The 26,063-nt window shown below is 37.2% G+C and overlaps 1 long non-coding RNA gene across 1 annotated transcript in view; it reads right to left on the bottom strand.

Moving 5' to 3' along the window:
- Positions 1 to 26,063, bottom strand: part of LOC125610833 — a 107,054-nt gene that overhangs the window by 2,828 nt on the left and 78,163 nt on the right. The window contains exon 2 of the long non-coding RNA XR_007340892.1: positions 4,289 to 4,435. This is a non-coding gene — a long non-coding RNA (uncharacterized LOC125610833). The remainder of the gene's footprint in view (positions 1 to 4,288; positions 4,436 to 26,063) is intronic.

The raw sequence follows: 26,063 nt of genomic DNA, 5'->3' as shown, positions 1-26,063 counted from the left end.
TCAGGATTACTCTCAGCCAAACACTTCTACCTCACCTTAGGACGCAGCACATCTATGATAAGCTCACATCCAAGGAGTACAAAGTAACCAAATAGCAGCCATAGTTATGCTTAATGACATGTTTTCTTGTGGAAACATTCTCTCTCTGAGGTTCATACCTCTAGATCTTCAACACTCAGAGTTGCAGAGACAGTGAGCATAAATTATCAAAATGTATCTGTGGAAAAAAGACCAATCTAAAAATCTCTTTTTGTTCTTGGGTCCAGATATTCTACCGTAATATGATGCCGTCTATTTCCATATAATGGTCGTTGATTTAGAGTGCATATTCTACCCTGAAGAATGGAACCAACTCCTTTCTGCATCCTCTCCAAGATGGCATCTCAGTTGCTCTTTGAAAATACCCATTCATCTGGTCCATCATTTCAGCAGCTTCTCAGTTTTGAGATATGTTATGATTAGGAAATCCGTGATCATAAATGTGGTCCCTCCTGCGCTCTAAAGATAATGCTTTAGTTTAAAGTACATGATCCTGTGTTGGTGAATTCAAATGTCTCTCTTATAACAGTGTTGATCAAGGATGTGGGGGAGGAAAGTCATACCCACACTCACAATGTGTTGATTCCAATTGAGATAAATTGTTGTTTGTTTTAAAATGGAAACAGTCCAATGTAATCAATTTGTCATGAAGTGACTGGTTAATCTTAGGAATGTTGCCACACTGTAGACTCCATGTTGGTTTCTGCCTCTGGCAGGTTGGATATTCATCAGGAGCAATGGCTACATCAGCTTCAATGAGTGGGAGCCCATAGCTTCAAGTCCATGTATAATCAGTCTCCTTCTCCACCACAGAGGTATTTTGGTCATGAGTTAGTTGTGCAAGCACTGGGGTACCTGATAGCCCAGACCCAATCCTAGATGTAGCACTTGTATATTACAAGATATTGCTGCTGGGTTTGTCTCACCTCATGATCTGCTGCTTCTAACAGAATCCAAACCATGATGGGAAGTTTTGGTCACAAGGCTTTGTGTCATATCATCATCCTACCAGGAAAGTAGCATACCAGGGGCTAGGGCATAATTTTCTGGTGCAGATGGCATTTTTTTTCCAGAAACATATGAGTCTGCACTGTGGTTCTTTTACTGTGGCTCACCATAAACTTTGTATATCACCTTTTTCTACCAAAATTATCTCTAGTATAATATTATATATTCTGTGTAATACCATAGGGTTTGCCAGGTCTATGGCTCAGGCAGCAAGGTGACTTGCATTTATAACCTGGACCTGCTACAAAGCTCTCTTGCTAGAGTCCTACTTAAAGTTGGCGGCATCTCTTATTATTTGATTAAGGAGTTGGAACTGTTTCCCCAATGACAATATAGGAATATACTGTTTCTATATGCAAAGAGGCCTACCAGATATTATGGTTCCCTCTTTGGGGTGAGAAACGCAAGAGAAAATAATTGTTTCTTTACTTCAGAGGCATACTTCACTGATGTTTTAAAACTTCACTGATATGGCTGGCTTCTGAATCTTCATAGGGTTTCTCTCCCACCTCCTAGAGTGGATGGGGCTTACAAAATTATCTAATATACTTGCTGTTTCTTGTTCATCTGCTTCTATTAATATGGTGTCTTTAATATGATGGGTCAATGTTATGTTCTGCAGTTATCAAGGAAGAGGAAGTAGATGTTCCTTTGGACTACATTATGATTTGGGGTAGGAGTGTTACACAGCTCTGGGTCAAGACTATATTAGCATATTTCCATCTGTTCCATGGGAAGGCAAATTGCTTATGACCCTCCTTCCTATTAGATTTGGAAATGAATGTGTTTGCCAGTTCTATGGCTGCACACCATATTCCTAAGGCTGAGTTATTATGCACTTACAAAGACATCACATCTGAGAAAGTAGTTACAATAAAAGATAATACTTGGTTGAGTGCTCATAGTCTATAATCATTCTCCAGGATTCATTTGAAGTTTGCAGTGGCAAGACTGTTGAATTAAATGGGACTATGATGAGGACCACCACTTTACATTCTGTGGGGCATTAAGGGGAGTGATAATCTCTACCATTCCACTAGATTGCAATCTTATTTTTTATTTCTGTTATAGCTGTAGTGGACAGTCATTTTCTGCAGTTTCCTTGTGACTTTTCCCAATATACTCATTCTGCCCCTCAGTTTAAGAAATGTGAAAATTCACCTGACTACCAACTATGTCCATTATAATTATATATTTAGGGTTCAAAAAATGCCAGTGAGTGAATCATGACACCAGCAAGCCACTGTAAACTAGACTTTGCTCAGGACTTCATTTAATACTCAGCTGCACTCTCACAGGAGGTGTCCTCGGGTATGGATGTCAACTCAGAACCTGTGTTACTAAAATTTGAAATGTTTGGGTTTTCTCTATTTTGTAGTGTGGGATCACCCAAGCATATGGATAAAACTCTCTAGGCAGGAGAATTTGAATGTACCAGAGAATCTGAATATATGTGTAGGGTTATAGGGTTTTTCTCCCCAGGGACCTGGCATCTCCTTCAATATGTGGTTTCTGAGTCTGAAAACTAACTCAATGCAGGAACCTGGGCAAGGAATCAAGACTTTCTATGGAGTCGTTTCCCACAGCCTCCTGATAGTTTGATTATATAGATTGAATAGTATCTTTGGTAGTTTTCTGTTTCCCTTGGGTTCTATTAAATATCTTCACAGTTTTATATGGCTTAGGCAACCTACATCGCCATGTTGACCATACTATCATTACTTCTGTGCCTATTTTGCATAGCCACTTGACCTTTATCATTTGGGGATTTGATCATCTGTATTGCTGTCAGGGAGCCCAGTTCCAAAGCAGCAGCCCTATGTTCAGCTCAGATCTTTAGAGCTCAGATACTGTGGATATTCCTAATTTTCTTGTAAGTACTATATACCCTGGGACTTCCCATAGACCAGAATCAGATGGAGTTTTTTTCGGTCTTATGTAGTATATTCACTCAGTTTGCCCACTCTCAGTCTCTTGATACCTTCCTCCCCTATCTCAGAGAAATTCTAGTAGCTCTCCTTCATTCATTGTGAGCACTTGAATTCTCTAAGTCTACAGCAGGATCATAGTTGAAAACTATCACAGAAAAAAAATGATTTCATATTATAAAATCTCCATTGTCTGATTTTAAGTTGCTACCCTTTGATCTTAGTGCCTTAGGAGTTACTTACGATCTAGTCCAGCAGCTATTTTTTTATATGGTCTCTTTTTTCCTCCCTTAGGCTTACACTTTTGTGGTGGGGTTTTGTTAGAGATAAAGTAATTATTGTTCAGTTCCAGTGGACAAGCAGGACTAGATCTTTAGAGAAGCACATATGTCTAAGATCACTGCATCATCCTCAAGGAAGGGGAAAGAGAGAAACCATTAGAAAAGAATGGACCACTCTGTAGAAGATTCAGTGTAAGCTAGGAAATTGGGGTTTTCCAGGTCAGTGACCTAGGTTCTCCTCTCAAATCTCAGGATCCCATTCATTGCTAACCAGGACCAGGACCTTGAGTAGCAGACTTGTTGGAATTGAGACTTCAACCTTCTAGGGATCTTACTATCCTTATAATAAAATTCTCTACCTGCTTTGGATGTATGGTTGTTTCTCTGTATATTATGAAGAAAGCCATCTGGATTTCATGCTTTATATTAACTCTGTGGCTAATTACTCTCAAATTATACTGTTTTCTCCAATGCATCAGTGGCCCTTAGAAAGAGCTATCTGATTCCATAGTCCTGGTAATTGCTATTCCTTCCATCCATTCAAACACTTGCATTAAAAGTGCATTATAATTTACCAGAATCCATGAGAATTCACCATTGATAAAAGTTTTAACAATTGCCCACAACTTCATACTAGGATTAGCAATAATCTACTATAACTTTTGCAGGTTGTTATAAAAAATATCATAGACTGGATGACATCAACAACAGATTTGTATTCTCTCACAATTCTGGAGGCTAGAAGTCTGAAATCAGGATGCCAGGATAGTTGGGTTTTGCCAACGGCTCTAATCCTGGCTTGCAGATGGCCACCTTCTCACAGTGTTCTCAGGTGGTGGGGAGGGATGGAGAAACAGATGGAGAGAGGGAGGGGGAGAGATCTTCCTAAGGCCACCAATTAGAATCCCATTCTATGATCTCAATCAACATTAATTACCTCCTAAAAACCCTATCTCCAAATACAGTCACACTGAGGTTACACCTTCAACATATAGATTCAGGAGAGGAGAGGACAGAGTCCACAATACTCACCTCCCACCAATGGCAATATCCTGCCCTCAAACTGTATTTCATGATGTGCTTCCTTTGACTATTATGGGCACCAACTGTTGTTTTCCACAGGAAACAGACTGAGATTTCATACAGGTGACTCTTCGGGAATACTGTTGGTACTTATACCTGCAGGACAGTAAATGAAATAGGACTGGAACCTGTGATACAGCTTTAATAGTCATCAGTGGATCCCACAGAGAGTTTCAAAGCAGGGATGGTCATTCAAAGTTGTCTTGAATCAAGGCAAGGAGGCTAAGCTTTTGTCTACATCATGACCAGTCTTTGGACCTACGCTGCATCTGGAGAAAAGGGCTGGGCTGAATCTTAGATGAATCAACTTTTTTCAGCCCAAAGCAAACCCCAGAGAGAGACTTAGCTGTCAGCCTCAGCAGCCATCATGCTCAGAAGCTGGAGTAATGAATATATTCATTTTAGGGGAGATCTTGGTGGTACACTATCGCATCCCAAACAAGTCCCTGGTCAGCTGGGCATGGTGGAGCACGCCTGTAATCCCTGAAACTAGAGAGGCTGTAACAGGAGGATTGATTGCAAGTTCAAAGCCATCCTGGGCAACTCAGTGAGAACTTATCTCAAAGTAAAATGTTTTAAAAGGTGCTGGAGTGTATCTCAGTGGTAAGAAAACTTGCCTCAAATGTGTGAGGCCAAGGGTTTGATCATCAGTATTCGGGGGAGGGGGATGCATTGGTCAAAACTTGTACACTTTGGGAAAATGAAGTTCATTATGAAAAATTTTACTTAATTAAATTACCAAATTTTAGGCTGCTTTTTGAAATATTTTTGGTTGCTGTATATATTATACTCTTAAGGTATAAATGGATATGGTTAAATATATATAAAACAAAGTCTTATAAGTCATGTTAATTTCATTTGAATTAATATATGATATATAAAGATGTTCTCAAAATTAATTTCTAAGAACAGAAACTGAAAGCATTTGGAGCTTTTTTTTATAACTTAATCCTCTGATTTAAAAAAAGAAAGAAAGAAAGAAAGAAGCCATTCATTTTACTGCTCTTCACCCAATTGACTCTTCTTGGTAAATATGACCTTGAAAATTAAAAAATAAATCAGATGTTTTAAAGATTCATTTATTATGTGTGAATTAATTTATAAATATTATTTGAATCAACATGTATTCCTAATTTGCATATTCCAAAATAGTGGAATTTTTGTAAGGTGTATATTTTTTATATAGAAGAGGATTTTGCCTTGATAATTTAAAAAAATCTTACATCTTCAAGTGGCACTTCAGAAACTTATCTCACAAGCTGTAAATCATTTCACCTATTTGAGTATGGCTGCTGAAATTACTGACATTAATGCCAACATGTTTAGAAATACCTAAATCGTAGGTATGACTTTATACTTAAGTGGTAGTATTTATGTATCATAATTTAACACCTTGCATGACATAAGCCTATCTGTTCAGAATTTACTTATAGAACTGTGAGAGAGACAGGAAAGTGTACAATTACAACATAGAAAATATAAATAAATATCAATCAATTCTCTTTCTTGAGAATTGTCACTCTGAAAATATTTATCTCAAAGGCCAGCCTGGAAGGTTGATGGTATCATTTGAACTAAGTACTCCTCAAAGTTCAGGGTGTTAAAAGCTGGGCTGCCAGCCTGTGGTGCTGTTGGTAGATAGTAGAACCTTTAGGAAGTGGATTCTAGTGGGAGGTATTCTGGTATGGAAGGGCATGGCCTTAAAGAAAGTATTGGGATCTCAACCCCTTCCTCTTTTCTTTCATTGAAAATTCAAGCCACAAAGTGAATGGTTTCATTCCACCATATCCTCCCCACCTTGATGTGCTGCCTTATAGCAGACCCTAAAGCAAAGCAGTGAGGTCAATTTGTTATAGATTGAAACCACTAGCCAAAATAAACCCTTTCTCTTTGTAAGCTGATTATCTCAAGTATTTGTTATAGTACTGAAAGTATAATACTATTTAAAACTTTATTTCCAGAGATGTATCTTCATTAATTCAGAGAAGTACTTCAACTATTATTTTACTTCATTATAGCAAGTATAAGACATTCTTTAAGTAAAGCATTGTACTTTTGCCCAAATACAAGAAGTGTGAAAATAAAATTTACTGCTGACTCATATAATATAACTGGGACCTTTACCAATAGCTTTAATTGTACATACTAGTCATTCCAAAATGGATCATTGGGGGAGAATATTTTGTTCTCTATATAAGAAATCCCTAAAGAGAGAGGAAGATGGTGGAATAGAGGGGTTGCTTCCCCTGGTGGATTCATGGTGTGAACCAAGAAAAGCCAGTAAGCCACTTTTCAACAAGGTGGGTGAAAAATCAAGAATTAGGGGGGATATTACTGGAATTTAATATTGGGCACTCAAAACAGATTGAGGACTCAGAAAATCTTGTATAATAAAATAAGGGGCAAGAATCCCCAGCCCTGTAGCCATGACAGCTGCTAGAGGTGCAAGCCAGAACAGTCTAGTAAAGCAAAAAAGGAATTAAAAGAATCCCCATTCTCAGGAAGACTGAAGCATGTCGAGGTATAGAGTTTAGTGATCAGAGACACTGCATGGAAAAACAGTAAGCTATACTGCACAGCATCTCTGTATGGGAAGGAAGCAGCCATCTCTCTCAGTGGCATGCATGGAGGACAGTGGAAGGAACCATTCTGCAGCTGTGGCATGGGGCCAGCAGCTGGAAGAACCAATTTCTGGCAGCCCCAAGTCTGGCCTGAAAAACAAACTGGGCAAACCCATGCTGCATGACAGAGAGTGTGCCTAAGTGACCAGGAGAAAATCAAGTGTGGAAAGAGGTTTACACAGGGGAATATTGTTCTCAGAAACCCACCTGGCTTCCCCCTCTAATCTGGCTGCTTGCAGGACCAGCTGGGAGAGAAGTGCCTAACTGGAAATTCAAAAGGGTCAGGGCTAGAGAGCTCAATTTCAGAGGCTGAATCCGAGACCAGGAATCATGGAGTTCACAGGTGACATAGTGGCCTAAAAACAAGATCCTGTATCACACAAGTGGAATGCAAAGGAGATTCCTGGGTGTAGTCTACCAGCATGGAATGGCAATTGCTGGGCCCTGGAAGTGTACTGACTTAAAATCTTCAAACCCATGGGCACCCAGTGAAGAGACAATAGCATACTGCCTGCCTCCCAAAGTTCCACCTCCAGGATTAACCCTCTTACCCTAGCAACTCCACCCATCCTGAGGTTGGAGCTAGCAACAAGCTCCAGACAACCCCACCTAACTGCTGAGAAAGAAGCTGAGAAACTTTTGAACTCCAATTGCAATGACTGTTCACTTTTTCATCAAGATGCCTGTTTTTTTTTTTCCTTGTCTCACATTTTTACCATTTCTCAAACAAAGTATTTTTCATGCATCAGTTTATTGAGGACTAGGATGTCTGACTACTGTATGACATGTTTATGTGTATTCTTTTATTTTTAATATTTTTTTCTTTCCTTTAAAATATTCTTACTTTATATATATTTTTCATCTCACTTATCTGTTTCCCTAGATTCTTTTTCTCTCTTTTCTTCTTCTAATAGCCAACTTCTATTAATTTCTCTTTCCATCATTCTATAATGTTTTACTTCTATTTTCTCTCCTCCTTTCTCATAAACATCACACCCTATACCACTTCTATTCTTTTTCCATTATTTAAAATTGTAAAAACTTTTGCAAACTTACTGTTAATATTAAGACAATAATTGAATACATTAGTTTTTTTTAATGTGACAAAACTGTAGACCTCTTAACAGGAGCTATTTGGTTTAAGGATGTATATTATTTGCATTGGGTGCTTTTATTATTTGTCTCCCCCTTAAAGGTGAGGTACAGGAAGCCTTCAGGGACACTATAAGCCCCCAGGGTAGAAATTTTACTTCCTCAGATTCACATTGTTAGATGGGTGGACATACAAACAACACTCGAAAACAAGGAAACAAAGTGCCCCAAACAATCCAAGATGATCCAATAGTAGAATCTATTGAAAACACAGTAGAAGAAATGTCAGAGAAGGAGTTTAGAATGTACATAGTTAAACTGATCTGTGACATAAAGTATGATGTAAGGAGTGAAATCAGAGGTAAATTACAGAAGGTGAAAGATCACTCCAATAAAGAGAGATTCTGAAAAAAAAATCAAGCAGAAATACTCAAAATGAAGAAATCAATTAACCAAATTAAAAATTCAATGGAATGCACCACCAACACACTAGACTATTTGGAAGACAGAACCTCAGGTAATGAAGAGAAAATATATAATCTTGAAAAAAGAGTTGGCCATGCAGAGAAGATGTTAAGAAACCATGAATAGAACTTCTAAGAACTATGGGATAACATGCAAAGACCAAATTTAAGATTTATCAGGATAGATGAAGGTGTGGAGATATAACCCAAAGGAATGCACAAACTTTTCAATGAAATAATATCAGAAAATTTCTCAAACCTTAAGAATGAAATAGAAAATCAAATACAAGAGGCTTACAGTACCCCAAATGTATAAAATTACAACAGACCCGCACCAAGGCACATTACAATGAAAATGCCTAGCATTCAGGATAAAAATAGAATTTTAAAGGCTGTGAGAGAAAAGTATCAGATTACATATAGGGGGAAACCAATTTAGAACCGAGTTGATTTCTCAACCCAGATCCTAAAAGATATGAGGTATGCAATAATATATACCAAGCTCTGAAAAAAAAAAAATGGATGGCAACCAATAATCCTATACCCAACAAAATTAAACCCCAGATTTGAAGATAAAATAAAAACAATAAACAAAAGTTAAAAGAATTCACAACTAGAAAGCCTGCACTACAGAACATTCTCAACAAAATACTCCATGAAGATGAGATAAAAAAAAAAAAAAGGGTATGGATGGACCAGCAAATGGAGGAACTACTTTAAAGGAAGAGTCAATCAAAGGAGAAACTAATTCAAATTAAAAACTGGAAATAAACCAAAATGACTGGGAATACAAATCATATCTCACTATTAACCTTGAAGGTTAATGGCCTAAATTCAACAATCAAAAGTAAACTGGCAGATTGGATTAAAAAATAAGACCCAACTTTATGCTGTCTCCAAGAGACTCACCTCATACCTAAAGACATACACAGACTGAAGATGAAAAGATGTGAAAAAAACATATCACTCACATGGATTACATAAACAAGCAGGGGTTTCTATCCTCATATCAGAGAAAGTGGCCTTCAAGCCAAAGTTAAACAGAAGGGACAAAGACGGACATTTCATACTGTGTAAGGGAATTATACATCATCAAAACATAATAATTATAAATTATAAATATCTGGGCCCCAAACAATGGAGCATCTATGCACATCAAACAAACCCTTCTCAATTTCAAGAATCAAATTGACCATACCACAATAATACTGGGTGACTTTAACATACCTCTCACATTACTGGATAGATCCTCCAAACAAAAGTTAAACAAAAAAACTATGGAACTAAATAATACAATAAATAATTTAGACATAACAGACATATATAGAATATTTCATTCATCAAGAGATGAATACACTTTCTTCTCAGAGCCACACAGATCCTTCTCTAAAATAGACCATATCTTAGGCTACAAAGCAACTCTTAGAAAAAAAAAAAATAGAGATAATACCCTGCATTCAATCAGATCATAAGGAAATGAAATTAGAAATCGATGATAAAATAAAAAATATAAGCTACTCTAACACCTGGAGACTAAATAATATGAATAATATGCTATTAAATGATGAATGGATTGCAAAAGAAATCAGAGATGAAATTAAAAAATACTTAGATGTAAATGAAAATAGCAATATACCATATCAAAATCTCTGGGACACTATAAAGGCAGTGTTAAGAGGAAAATTCATTGCATTGAGTTCATTCAAGGGAGAGGAGGGGAGGGGGCATGGGAGCAGGAAAGACGGTGAAATGAGATGGACATCACTACCCTAGGTACATGTATGACTGAACATATTGTGCGATGCTACATTGTATACAACCATAGAAATGAAAAGTTGTGCTGCAACTATGTACAATGAATTAAAATGCATTCTGCTGTCATGTATACCTAATTAGAATAAATAAATAAATAAATAAAATTTTAAAAAAATAGAAAGTCAATGATTAAATGACCTAACATTACATCTCAAAGCTCTAGAAAAAGAAGAATAAATCAACACCCCCAAACAGTGGAAATCAGGAAATAACTAATCAGAACTGAAATCAATGAATTGAAACATAAGAAATATTTTTTTAAATTGACAAAGTAAAAAGTTGGTTCTTTGAAGAAATAAATAAAATTGATAAACCTTTAGCCATGCTAATGAAGTGAAAGTAAAAACTCAAATTATTAAAATTTGTGATAAAAATAACATATCATAACAGAAAATACTGAAATACAGATAATAATCAGAAACTATTTTGAAAATTTATACTCTAATGTAATAGAAAATTATGAAGATATTGATAAAGTTCTAGAGACATATAACCTATACAAACTGAATCAGGAGGACACACACAATTTAAACAGATCAATTTCAAGCAATGAAATAGAAGACCCCATCAAAAGTCTACCAACTAAGAAAAGCCCAGGACCAGTAAGATTCTCAGCCAAGTTCTATAAGACCTTCAAAGAATAATTAACACCAATACTCCTCAAATTATTCCATGAAAGGGAAAAGGAGGGAACCGTGCCAAACTCATTCTTTAGGCAGTTTCACTCTGATACCAAAAACAGACAAAGACACATCAAGAAAAGAAAACTTCAGACAATATTCCTGATGAACATAGATGCAAAAATTCTCAATAAAATTCTGGCAAATCACATACAAAAACATATTAAAAAGATAGTGTACTACGATCAAGTGGAGTTCATCTCAGGGATGCAAGTTTGGTTTAACATATGGAAATCAATAAACACAATTCATCACATCAATAGACTTACAGACAAGAATAGTATGATCATCTCAATAGATGCAGAAAAAGTATTTGACAAAATATAGCACCCCTACATATTCAAAACACTTAGAAAGCTAGGGATATAGTAGAAATACACCTCAACATTGTAGAAGGTAGAAGTTATCTGTGATAAACCCAAAGCCAACATCATTTTAAATGAAGAAAAATTGAAAGCATTCCCTCCAAGAACTGGAACAAGAAAAGGATGCTCTCTTTCACCACTTTTATTCAACCTAGTCCTTGAAACACTAGTCAGAGCAATTAGAAGAAAGAAATTAAAGGAATACAAATAGGAAAAAAGAATTTATTCCTATTTGCTGATGACATGATTCTATATTTAGAAGATCCAAAAAATTCCACCAGAAAACTTCTAGAACTAATAAATTAATTCAGAAAAATGCATGGATATAAAATTAACACTCATTAAATCAAATGCATTTGATTTCCTAATTTACATCAGTGATGAATCCACTGAAAGAGAAATTAGGAAAACTAACCCATTCACAATAGCCTCAAAAAAATAAAATATTTGGGAATCAATCTAACAAAAGAGGTGAGAGATCTCTACAATGAAAACTACAGAACATTAAAAAAGGAAATTGATGAAGACCTTAGAAGATGGAAAGATCTCCCATTTTCTTGGATAAGCAGAAGTAATATTGTCAAAATGACCATACTACCAACAATGTTATACAGATTTAATGCAATTTCTATTAAAATACCAATGACATTCTTCATAGAAATAAACAAAAGCAATCATGAAATTCATTTGGGAAAATAAGAGACGTAGAATAGCCAAAGCAATCCTTAGAGAGAAAAGTGAAGCAGGAGACATCACAATACCAGACCTTAAATTATACACAGAGCCATAGTAGCAAAAACAGGATGGTATTGACACCAAAACAGACAAGACTAATGGTAAAGAAAAGAAGACACAGAGATCCACATAAATTCTATTTATCTAGTACTAGACAAAGACACCAAAAAAATATATTGGAGAAAAGATAGCCTCTTTAACAAATGGTGCTGGGAAAACTGGAAATCCATATATAGCAAAATGAAATTAAGCCCCTATCTCTCACCCTGCACAAACTCATCTCAAAGTGGATCATAGACCTAGGCATTAGATCAGAGACCTGATGCCTAATAGAAGAAAAAGAATGCCCAAATCTTCACCATGTCTGCTTAGGAACTGACTTCCTTAACAAGACTCCTGAAGCACAAGAAGTAACATCAAGAATTAATAAATGGGATGAAATCAGACTAAAAACTTCCTCTCAGCAGAGGTAATAATCAAACATGAAGAGGAGCCTATAGAATGGAAGAAAATCTTTACCACATGCACTTCAGATAGAACATTAATCTCTAGGCTATATAAAGAACTCAAAAAAGTTTAACACCAAAACCCCCCCAAATAACCCAATTAACAAATGGGCAAAGGAACTGAACAGATATTTCGCAGAAGAAATACAATTGATCAACAAATAATGAAAAAAAATGTTCAACATCTCTTGCAGTTAGAGAAATGCAATTCAAAACTACTCTGAGATTCCATCTCACTATAGTCAGAATGGCATTTATCAAGAATACAAGTAATAATGAGTGTTGATGATGATGTGGGAAAAAAAGTTTCACTCATATATTGCTGGTGGGACTGCAAATTAGTGCCACCACTATGGAAAGCAGTCTGAAGAATCCTCAGAAAACTTGGAATGGAATCACCATTTGACCAAGTTATTCCACTCCTTGTCTTATATCCAAAGGACTTAAAATTAGCATACAACAGTGATGCAGCCACATCAATGTTTACGATAGCTCAATTCACAACAGCTAAACTATGGATCCAAACAGTTGAATGGATAAACAAAATATGGTATATATACCCATTGGAATATTACTCAGCTTTAAAAATGAATTAAATTATGGCATTTGCTGGTAAATGGATGGAGCTGGAGAATATCGTGCAAAGCGAAGTAAACCAATCCCAAGGAATCAAAGCTGAATGTTTTCTCTGATAATGTGGATGCTAATTCACAATAACTGGGGTGGGTGGATGCTAGGGAAGAATAGAGGTACTCTAGATTAGACAGAGGGAAATGAAGGGAGGGGACAAGGTATGGAGGTAAGAAGGATAGTAGAATGAATTGGACATTATTACATTGTGTGCTTATATGATTATGTGACCAGTGTAATTCTATATCACGTACAACCAAAAGAATGAGAAATCACACTCCATTCATGTATGATGTGTCAAAATGCATTCTACTGTCATGTGTAAGTAATTAGAATAAATAATTTAAAAATCCCTGTAATATAACAGTAGTTCAGATATATCATACTAAAAATAATGAGATATAAAATAAATCATAAAAATGATCCTGGAAATTCAAGCTGTAGTGCCTGTATTTCCCCTATTTATTTAACCAAAACTAATTTGTCCCATGAATCTCTCACACATTTGTTATCTAAAGTTTTCCTCATTTGTTACTCATAGCCCACATTGTTCTAATACAGTGAGAGAGCCAATCAGTTCATTCTTTTGGTTAATAACTTTACTATGACTCCACTATCTAGAAGAGGAAGTTAAGGTCCTTGTCATTGGCAGAAAAGGTCCATCATTTCTGGCCCCTGGTTTCTTCCCCAACCCATAGCATCTCATCCCTCTCCTTATGGCACAGTCATGTGAACCACATATCATCCTCACATTGCTTGGGCCACCTGGCCTATTTCTTTTGCCTTCAATTCCATGTCTATCTCATCAGATTAGCAAATCTTTCTCATAGTTTTAATCTTTTTTCTTACATCTTCTTATAAAGTTTGTCTGATCTTCCTACAATAACTAGTGTGGTAGTTAATTTTAGATGTAAGCTAATACATTAAGGGATATTCAGATAGCTGGTGAAGCATGATGTGTCTATGAGGATAATTCTGGAAGAGATTGTCAAATGAATCTGTAGACTGAGTAAAAGAGATCTGGCCTTGCCCAATGTGGGTGGGCACTATTCAATCAGCTGAGGGCCTGAGTGAGCCAAGAAAAAAGCAGAGGAAGGGCAAGTTCCTCTATTTCTGTCTTCTGGAGCTAGGATATGTATCTCCTCCTGCCCCTGGACATCAAAGCTCAAGGTTCCCCAGCCTTTCAACTCCAAGATTTGTACCAATAAAGCCCCAGTTTCTCAGAAATTGGCTTCCCTGGCTCTCAAGGCTTCAGACTTGGCCTGAGCCATGTTACTGACTTCCACGGTTCACCAGCTTGCAGACAGAATATCATGGAACTGCTTAACCTTCTTAATTGCATAAGCTAATTTCCCTGATAAATCCCCTCTCATATATCTACTAGCTACTGTATAAATATCCTTTTGCTCTGTCTCTGGAGATCCCTAATACAAGTAGGATCATCATATAATTTTGTCTGTACTAGGATACTTTGGAAAGTAAAAAAGGATGAGAATAAGGTTAAACTCTAATGGATGCTGGGGCAAAGTCATAAACTAGGACTTAGGTAAAATGAATTGTACCAACCCTTACCTATAAGTAGAGTTGATTATTCCTTTTTCTTTGAGTTTCTTCTCTCATTTGTACCAAATGCTGTCTCAAATTTTGTGTTGCATTGAAACTACTTGTTTATACATCTCTCTTTTCTTAAATATATATATATATATATATATATATATANTATTTTGAAAGATTTTTAATATATATTAGTTGTCGATGGACCTTTATTGTATTTCTTTATATGTGGTACTGAGAATCAAACCCAGTGCCTCACACATACTAGGCAAGTGCTCCACCACTGAGCTACAACCCCAGCCCTATAGTCTCTCTTACCTAATATATTTGGAGTTAGATCCTTGGGGATTAGGCACTATGCTTTATTCACCATGTACATGACAATTAACCCAGCAAATCTGATCAGATCATGAATATGATATGTGATTGAAGCTGTTGAAGTGGATTGCACTAGTAAAGGAACAAGGGATATAGCTAGTCAGTCAAAAGCATTCATTTTTTACTAAAATTTGGATCCCCATTAAACCAGCCTGAAGTAAGAAGTTCCATGTGCTCACCATGGGACAATCCTTGGAACCAGACTTTGGAGACAGTGTGAGCAGCCAGGATCAGAAATGTGTAGACATGTTTGACAAACAAAATGAAGGGCTGGTAGTGCCCAGAAACCACAAATGAAATGGAAGCCAGATGCAAAGGAAATAAGAGGTGAAGAGTTCCCCATGTGAAAGTGAAGTTAAGGCAAAAAATAGGGTCAAAATCAGAAGGACTCAAAACAGCTAAAGTGTGGTGATAGTGACAAAAAAAAAATCCTGAGGTTTGTGCTGTTTTAATCTTGGTCAGGTTTGCAGGTAGAGCTTGTAATATAGGGTTAGTGATAAGAGAACACTTGACACAAGGAGACTTAGTTGCTTTGACTGATTAAACATACCACACACACACACACACACACACACACACACAGAGTTCATACTTTAATAATGTCTATCCATATATATGTAAACATGTGTGAAAATTTTAATATACACATCTATGTGTCTATATGAAATTACATGTTATATGTATGTGAGTACTCAGCTTTGTGTTACTGACAAAATGCCTGATCTAAGCAACTTTAAAAAAGGAGAGGTTTACTTTGGCTCAGGTTTCAGAAGGGTCAGATCCCAACACACCCTTCAAGGACATTCCTCCAATGACCTAACTTCCTCCCACTAGGCCCCACCTCCTAAAAGTTCCATCATCTCCCAGGAGTGTCATCAGGGAAACCAGCCTCCAACACCTGAGCCTTTGAGGGACAATTAAGATTAAAACCATAATAATAAATAACACATACTTTTCATTTTATCCATTAATTTAATTTCTAAAGAATTTAGGTTTTTTAAAAAAATATGCAGTATAAAATTAGATTATTCCCAGAAATTAAGCGATAAGCATCACTTTTTTTCCTAATGAAATACAATTTTCTTGATAAGAGGCAGAATATTGCTTTGATAACTCAAAGTTATATTGCTCAAACTTTAACCCATTTTGTCTGATTATACATATGTGGAACACGTAAAAATTTAATATAGTATATGATAGTTAATATAATTATATCATTAGAGTAAGAGTATAACTATGACATAGCAATGATAATATAATATTAATATAATAATGATACATAAAGTCTAGATTGTGTCATCCAACTTCTTTAACTGTATCTGTGCCAATTTTGTTGAAATATTTGCAGAATTGAAAACTTATAACTCAAAGGGTTAAGTATTCTCTCCTCTCAGAGACCTTCTCAAATCTCCACTTAAATTATCCTGGGGGACACAGAATACACCTCATAAAAAAATATGTGTTAGCCAGGTGTGGTGGTGCACACCTGTAATCCCAGCGATTCAGGAGACTGAGGCAGGAAGATCATGAGTTCAAAGCCAGCCTCAGCAAAAGCAAAGAGCTAAAGCAACTCAGTGAGACCCTGTCTCTAAATAAAATACAAAATAGGGCTGGTGGTGTGGCTCAGGTTGAGTGCCCCTGAGTTCAATCCCTGGTACCTCCCCACCACACACAAAAAAATAGCTTCTAGCATGGGACACATTTTATTTCAAATTAGATATATATTTTAACTCTATTTCCTTATTAATCTGCACAGAGGCAGAAAGTCTACAAAGAGCCCGGGTAATCATCAACTTGATAATACTTACTCTCTTAAATAAATTATTTCCATTGTGTCATTTCCATTTAAACCCCTTTTATTCTTTCAGTGATTCATTCCCAAGAATTAATAACTTTTCCCTTGGGTGTTCTGCCTCTTTGAAGCTTGGTCTGGCCATCTTTTCTTCCCCTACTGTTGTTTTCTTTGTCATCAGTGAAGCCACCATCTGCTTGTGAGCAAGGGTCCTCTAATGGGACTTGGAGTGCACACAGTGCTGCCTGAGGCAAAGTCTGAAGTTAGAATTTGGCGCACTACCATTTTTGCTTTCAGTGCTCTATGCCACCACCTCCCTTGCACGCCCCGAGATCCCTCGGGTTCCCTGTTTGTAGGCCTCTCTGGTCACACTGCCTTCCCAACGTCCATTCTCTTCTGTCAGAATCTGTTCCATCATAGGCCACTGTCTTGTGAAAATCAACACCGTGAACCTATTTGTGCTGCCCTGTGGCTAACTTATCCCTGGTATTGACAAAGCTTCCCACAGAGAAAAAGAATGGATATCCATGGAGCAATTTCTAGTCAGAAAATAATATACTCCGTAATTTAACAATTTTGTTGCCTCTCAAAACATGTCATATGACTTGGGCTAGAGTAATATCAATATTTGGTTTACATTTTCTTAAGAGTTGTTGCTTTGTGAAACGACCATACAAAATCTTTCTAATTCTTTGTTAATATAGCATACTTAAAAAGGCGTGATTTGGTTAAACACCTAACTCCAGAGAGGCAATCTGGGAATATCTGACAAACATAGGTAGCAGTCATGGAGAAAAGTCTCCACAGGGTTAGATAGGAGCACTTTCTTGACCTAGAAGACAAATTGCTTTCACCCTAATCCAGGTTGGTCTGGAAAAATCTCACTTTGCCAATTGCAGCAGACACTTTGTCAATGACATTGTATGGGAGGAGTTTCACAGAGGGCAATTTTGCCGTGCACATTAGCAAAATGTATTTCCATACTTCCATGAATTTCTGGATTAGCAGATTGCACTAATGACAGCCATAGCAATAGAACATCAGTTAATGAAGAAAGTCTTATTGCACCAGAAGAAGCTCTATACTTTAAGAAACTGCAGCCACAAACACTGTGTACTTTCCGAAATTTATACAAGGAAATGATCAAGTCAACATGAATGAACATGAAGTAGAAAAAAAAAAAGAAAAAGAAAAAGAATCAGCCTAGAAAGTAAGGGATGGAAAGAATAAAAAGGAAAAGAAAGGAAATCAGTATTATAATAGGTCATAATTTCTTAAGAGAGAGCTGTGGTTACAAGCATGTAGGTATAACATTAATGCTTGTGCTAACTCATATACTACAAAACTTGCTTCCAGGCATTTATTTCTAGAATTATTCTTTGTTTATTATTAATTATAAGAAAAAAAGTATTTTTCAAGCTAATTAAGGAGGATCCTGGATTAGAATTAAAATTCCACTGGATTTATTGTAACATCTCTGATCAAAACAAATGAATGACTTCCAATGGCACTTAAATGAAACCCAGCTTGTTTCAATAAATAGTCTTCAAAGTCTACAGGATCTGACTCTGCCATCTTCCCATTCTCAAGTCGGTCTCTCTGATTTGATCTTATCTTCCTTATATGCTTGGAACACTCAAAATCTATTCTGGCTTTCTAACTTCACTGTGGAAGCTGAGAATCCTCTTTCCTCAGTTTTTCCATGGCTAGATCCTTCCATGGATTCATGTCTCAACTTAAACACAGTCTCCTCAGGCTGACCTTCCCAAGTCTCCATATTTAAATTGACTTCCTCTTTTTCCCCACCACTCCTCCACTCTTTCCTCAGAGTTCAATTTGTCATGTTTTCTTCTCTTTTCTGTTGTTTAACAGAGCATTATCTATCTCTCTCACTATGTTGAAAGCTGTATAAGGGTGTGACTGTGTCTGTCTTGTTCACCATTTGATGTCCCACACTGAGCACGGTGTCAGGTTCACATAATCTACTTGTGTTCTCTAGCAAGGGCTCCACAGAAATATGCTGAAGGCAAAACTAAAGTGTCAATTCTTTTTGAAAGATATCATCCCAGGACAGCAAAACTGAGAAAGTAAGACAGTGAAGTGAGCAAGCTCCATCCTCAGGAATGGATTAATACTGGTCATGAGGAGTGGGCTGGGTCTCAAAGGTGGGAATTAATTCTCATAAGACAAGTTATAAAATGAGATCACCCCGTGTGCTTGGTCTCTTCTGCAGCCATTTGCCTTTCTGCTTCTCTGCCAGATTATGATATGGTCAAAGGGGCCCCTGCCAGGATGCCAGTGCCATACTGTTCAGAACTTCTAGCCATCAGAATCATGAGCCAAATAAACTGCTTCCCTCATAAAATAACCACTCTCAAGTATTTTGTTACAGACTAAGACAGTCATTGATCAAAGTTCTCCAACAGGCAGCTGTCATCCCAACTCTCTTACCTCCACCTCTCTACTTCAGGGCAGTGAGGAGAAAAGAAGATTGCCTGCTCCATGTTGGAACGTTTCATTTAAGTTACAAAGTGATAAGAGAAAGAGGTCTGGTCAGGTCAAGTTTAGGCTCCAAAACTAAATGGCTTCTATTAAATGAGAATGAAGATGAAATGGCAAGAGCTGAACACTCAATGGAGAAGAGAGACAGTGTGTTCCTGAGACATAAGAACCTCTAGCTGCAGTCATGACTATCCAGTGACAGATAGGGGACTAGGAGACTGGTGAGATTAAGGCAATTGGAAGAGATGCTTCAATCAGGTTTATTTAGGTGCTCAATCAATGTTTATTGTATGGATAAGGAAAGAATGGATAAATTTAATGCTGGTTGTATGTTAATATGGTAAATGGATCCACTTAAGAGTTTGTTTGGAAAGGAATCCCTCCTAAATGTTACTTTTGAACATTTACTAACTCCAGACTTTCAATAGAAAAGTTTATCCAATGTCTTTCAATAAGGCATAGTCTATTAAACATCTACAAGTTCAGGCCTTTATTTCCAGCCCCATGTGCCAACATGTCCACCCTCCTCTCTGGTACAGTTCTACCCACTTTCCATCAGTCACAATTCATTCACTTTGGACTGGTCCATCATTCAACTAGCATCTATGTACTGGAGTCTACTGTGGGCAGACAGCATGGAAGAAACTTGGGAACTGAATTCTAACCTTACCTCAGCTCCAGTTTCATGGAGGGAGGTTCTAGCGCAGGCTTAGCCACAGGGCATTCTAGCAGTGGACCATTGACAAAAGGAAGGAATCGGGGGGAGGGAGTGGTTTTATGATATTATGAATCCAACTAATGCTAAAAGATACAGCCTGCAGCTCTCATCATAAGCTTCAAATTTCATGACAATTGAATTGTCATTTATATCCAAATTAGGTTGATATTATAGGTGGAGAACTACATAATTGAAGCTCAAGACAGAACACTTTTGTAGTTGGACATGTTTAGTCATTTGGTTGGGTTTAGAAAAAAAATTTAAACCTGAAGCATGAAATATATAAAACGGATGCCAGCTGTCATATAGAAGGGGGTGGCAGAGAGAAGAATGGAACTAACATTGAGTATCCAGTATGTGCTAGGCAATGGATGGACAATTATTCAAATTAAATTTATACTCATTAAAACTTTAAATGGAGATACTGTCGTTTCTGTTTAAGAAATGGAGGCTCTATATCCCCATTAATTAAAGACAGGTTTGTTTGACTCACAATTTAATGGTTTCCCACCCACATCAAGCTAACTTATACAGAGAGAAGTCTTGAGGATGTAGATTTTAGATTTCTCCCCCTGCAGGCTTGAGACCAGGGCAAGACTCCAACCCCAACAGGTCTTAGAGACTGGACTCACTCTAGTACCTTTGTTGCATGTCACTGGAGAAAACATTCTACCGTCAGTTCTTCAACTTCCTGTATATATGACACCTCTTCTGGGGTGCCTAGGAGTCATCACTTTTTTTCATTTACTATAGGGCTGTAAGAACTAAAAAAAAAAACAAGCAAATAAAATGGAAACCTTATAAGTTCCATACATTCAGGAAAGATCTTCTTGTAGGAAAGAAAAGTACTCATGAAATTACTAGCACTTATTAGCAGGTAGAATGCAGTGATTCTCAGTGTGTGTGTGTGTGTGTGTGTGCACTATAAGCAGGAGTTTCCAGAGTAGTCAGCATTTTCAAATGCTTAGGCGAAATCAAGAATCAGCTTCCATGTAGAAATGGATGTGGAGAAAGTATATGTAAGAGAAGGGAAAGACTAGGTCTTAGACAGTGACTTTTTTCCTAAGGACAAGCTCAATGACTTCCATAGTGCTGTTAGCATAGACCACACATCTGGTCTAAGAATTCTCTGCACACCCATATATACAGGCATGCACACACACACAAAAGCAAACTATGATTTTCTCTGCAAACCTCTAAAGTCACTTTTCTCTTAACTTTCAGTCCCATGTTGGAATTTAAAAAAAAAAAATTATTACCTTCTCTTCTCCATATCACAATTTGTTCCACTACTTAATAAAATATGGCTGGTTTACATGTTTTCTATCCCCTAAGATGTTTGATGGGGAGGAAAGGGAAAAGAATACTAAAAACAGAAACTTTAAAACATTTGGATTTTCTTTGAAGTCAGGGAATTGTGTATTTAGGATTCTATTTTCTGATCTGTTTATCTGATATAAAAGAAATCAAAACCAAAACCTATGTCCAAGAGAAGGCATATATGTGTAGAGACAAATAGCTTAGTTTGAAATGGCATACTAGATAATGACGTTCATGGTTGAGCAGACTATACTTAAAATTATATACAGAGTTCCTGCATAAGTTACTTTTTCATTGAATAAGAACATTTCTATGCATTTTCGTTTTTGGAATCTGAACACTTTCATGCTTGGTCTTATCCCAAAGATAAAGATTGAAGAAGTTGAACATAATGTCCTCAGTTGCTTTCTAGCTAAGCATGGATAATGAAAAATATCACATTTCTACCTTTACATCAACTAAAGATAACTCTTTGTGTACAGATAACTCAAACCCAGGTGAAATATAAAGCTGAAATGTCCTATGTGCCTAATCCCTAGGAAAGTTGATCCTTGGGATAATTTTAACTCTTCTCCTTAAACATAACAAAATTATGAGTGTAGCCCCCAAATCTCAGGCCTGATCAGCCTATGTATGCAAATGTTTTAAATTAACAAGTAAGCCTGATTTACAAGAAGAAAGAGCTCAGTATTTAGATATAACAAGTATTAAAATTGCACAATATTTTCTTCAAAAATGTTTTTTGGGGAAAATGGAATATATAAACTCTAAGCCCCATATGTCCCTCCACAGAGTTTCCTCTCAGAGGTAAGCTTCTCAGAGGTAAATACCATCCCATTTGTATTCCTCCCTGTCCATGTTTTTTTAAAAAATGTCACCATATACATGTACAAGCATCCAAAAAATATATTCCAATGTTTCATGTATTTTAGAATATATATATAAGTGGCAGCATATTGTACTTATCCTTTTGCAATCTGCTTTTTTCACTCAACATTTTGTTTTTGAGAATCATCCATGTTGATGTAGAGAGAAAGTTAAACGTTACTTCAGACAGTGAAAACATCCCAGCTCACTGAGGAAATATTGAAAAGTCCACATGACATTTTGTGGGTGTCTCAGAAGTGTGAGGAGAACACTCCCAGACTGCCCAGGTCTTCTATCTTCCGCCACAGCTGTGGAGCTGTTTGGCAGGTTCCTGGGCTACCTGTTCCTCAGCTGCCAATACAAGATTCTGCTGGTAAAACTGGGACTTATAGATCTGCTTATCCTCCGGCTCCCACTACCAGGGCCAGCCAAGTAACCATACTGTCCTCACCCTTTGCCCCTGAGACAGGTCCTCAGCTACATCTCCTGACATTAATGTCCCCTAGGCCCCCACCAAATCAGAACTGTGCTTGAAGTCCATAAAATATTCCTGCACCTTTGTTTCCCCAACTGCCAAGAGGACTGCACTTGGGTATTTCTTTTAGATGTTTCACAATTTGCACAAACTCTTTAGATTCCCCATGGAATCTCGGTCATTCCCACCCACTACCTGGCAGGCATGTCAATTTCTCACTGAGAGAGACTAGGTTCCAAGTCCAAGTTCCAACTATCTGGACGGTTCCTTGTTCTTCCCCAGCCCTACAGCTGGATTTCTTACTGAGCCTTCTTTCTCTCAAGGACCCGCTCTTTCTCCTGAATGTTTTGCATCTTAATAATCTTATTCTTGCTGAAGATGATGTTTCATATTCAGATTCTCCTGGAATTATAAAGAGGTTACCATCCTGATAAAACCATTGTATGCTGGAAATATCCTAAGCCTACAGTGCAGTTAATATACCTAACCTACCAAAAGTTGTCACTTACATGGCCACACAGTACAATGTAAGGTATTGGGTGTTTCCCCTTGTGATTGTATGACTGACTGTCAGCTGCCACTGGCTGCCACTGCCCATCAGTGAGAGGAGTATTGCTAGTTTGGGGAGAAAATCAAGATCTGAAATTCAAAGTATAGTTTCTACTGAATGTGTGTCACTTTTGCACCACATTGAAGTTAAAAAAGAAGTAAGCTGAACCTTTGTTACATTGGGGCCATCTATATTTTATCTCCTTTGATTCTCATCCTTGATTTCCATGTCAATGTGTAGATGCAAGTGGATGCTTGGGGAGGTGAGGGAAAGTGCCACCCAAATGCATTCACCAAAAAAAGCTAAATGTCAGCTCTGGCTCTGCTAGGACTACAGATACATCAGAACACACTTGAGATGAGAGGGCTTTTATGTCTGGAATACGTAAGCAAAGGAAAGAATTACAAAAATGTGACCTGTGATGACCTCATCCTCGATAGCCCATTGCTCTTCATGGAAGTGGCATATGAGATCTGGATGGCAAATAGAAACGTTGTGTCATTGTTTGCATTTGGAATGTCCCCCAAACACACATGTTGAAGGCTTTGTCAATGCAGCAGTGTTCAGAGGTGAGGCCTTTGGAAAGATGATTGGATCTTGAGGATGTTATCCTTATCAGTGGATTTATGTACTAATGGGTTCATAATTCAATAGCATTATTGGAGGAGGCAGAAAGGGTAGAAGGTAGGCCTAGGTGAAGGAAGAAGTCAGTGGGAACATGCCCTGGAAGGATTTGTCTTATCCCCAACCTGCCTCCACCCTGTCTTCTTCCCCATTGCCATGAGGCAAACAACTGTACTCCACCATGATGTTCTGCCTCAACGCAGATCTAAAAGCAATGGAGCCAGTTGATTATGAACTGAAATCATGAGCCGACATAAAACTTTCCTCCTTTATGGTGCCTTTCTCAGGTATTTTGTTATAGTGACAGAAAGCTGAATATCACACCTTGAGAGCAAATCAATCTCTACATGGCAAGAGTTCTTCCACAGAGAGCAGATTAAACTTATCCAGGCTCCATGTCATTCATTTCACAGATTCTTATTCTTTAATTGAATATATATTGTTGTCATACAAGCACTTTTTCAGGATTCATATTCAAGAGATGCTTTTATATTTATTACCCATATTTATTCTCTTTGCATTAATACTATTAACATTTATAGAATCTTATTATGTGTCAAGCTCTATACTGGACACTGATTACAATATGAATCTTGGTCTATCTTAGTTTGTGATTCTCTAATAATATATTACTCTTCTGGTTGCTAGGGCTTTCTGAAGATAGAGAATTACATTTTATTCATCTATGTACAAATATTTTATTCAAGTTATGAGTCTATCATTTGCTGTGTTGGCTTTGGTGAATTTATATCATAAAAACCTTGGTCAGTGATATTTATAGTAAAAATTTCAAGAAAGATAGCTTAGAGGTAAAGTACTTGCCTAAGTATCAGCAAACACAACAAACAAACAAACAAACAACCACCAAAAAAATTTAGAGGATTTAATTTAATGTATGTAGAAAAAAACTAAAAAATATCAGTTTCTTTTTCAGGTCCAGTGTACCAAATTTGCAACTTTTAAGCAGAGTAGAGGGATAACAAATGCATTTTGAATGAAATTATACAATACAATAAAAGCAACCTAGTAATAACCACATGGAAAAACATACAAAGCTGAGGCAATGCTTTTGAAAGCTTCATGTCAGCTCCCTGTTAATTTCCTCATTATTGCAACTATGCCCACTTATTTCTGAAAGACAGAGGATGCACTGAAACCCTCAACCTTTGCATTTGCTAATCTGTACATGGTAAGTACTTAGCACAGAATTGACTCAATGTCTGCATGGGGGCAGCGCAAGCCAGCATGGGGCTGTGGCTGACTTTAATTTGGAATCCTAAGTGAGCCCCCTCAGCAGGATGCCTGAGCTCACATCACCTGCCCTTGTCAATCATGTTGCCTTTCCTCCAAATCTCTTTCAGAGGAGACCCCCCAAGGAACCATGGGAAATCATGCCATCCTCAGAGGCTGGAGAAGTTCAGTCTAATCTGAAACCCAAATTGGTCTAAGAGCTTCGTATTTTTAAGATAATTTTGATGGTTTTTGATACTTTTGTCTCTAAAGATGCATTTTACAATGGGATGGCTGTATATACACAATTAGCTTACCATAAAAGGCTGCTTCTGTTTAACAGAGTAGGTTTAATTTGTCCTGCAGCCCAGGAGAGTGCAGGAAAGGAAGAGGCTCAAAGCAACAAAGACAACAGAGCATTTTGACAATGTGCCGAGCTGGCATTTCTCTGTTTGAGCTCAGGCTGTGACAATCATCTGTCCAGCCCATTCGTTCACGACCTTTTAACACCCTTCTGAGTGTCATGACATATCACAACACACATATCAATAACTATCACGGTAATGAACAATTAGGGGAACAGAGAACATGGTGAGGTAGCACAAGTGACAGTGGTACAGATTGCCCATTTGTTCTATTTTATTTCCCCACATACCTCCTTATTTCCCTTAAAAGCAAAAAGCTACCATTTATTACATATTATAATTTATTAGGAACATTTTTTAAATTTCTTCTTTCTCCTCCTCCTCCTCCTCCTCCTCCTCCTCCTCCTCTTCTTCTTCTTCTTTTTTTTTTTTTTTTTTTTT

This window comes from Marmota marmota, unplaced genomic scaffold, assembly GCF_001458135.2.
Source record: "Marmota marmota marmota unplaced genomic scaffold, marMar, whole genome shotgun sequence".
Lineage (NCBI taxonomy): Eukaryota > Metazoa > Chordata > Mammalia > Rodentia > Sciuridae > Marmota > Marmota marmota.
The sequence above is the reverse complement of the archived record's forward strand: the minus strand, read 5'-3'. Positions and strand labels throughout refer to the sequence as shown.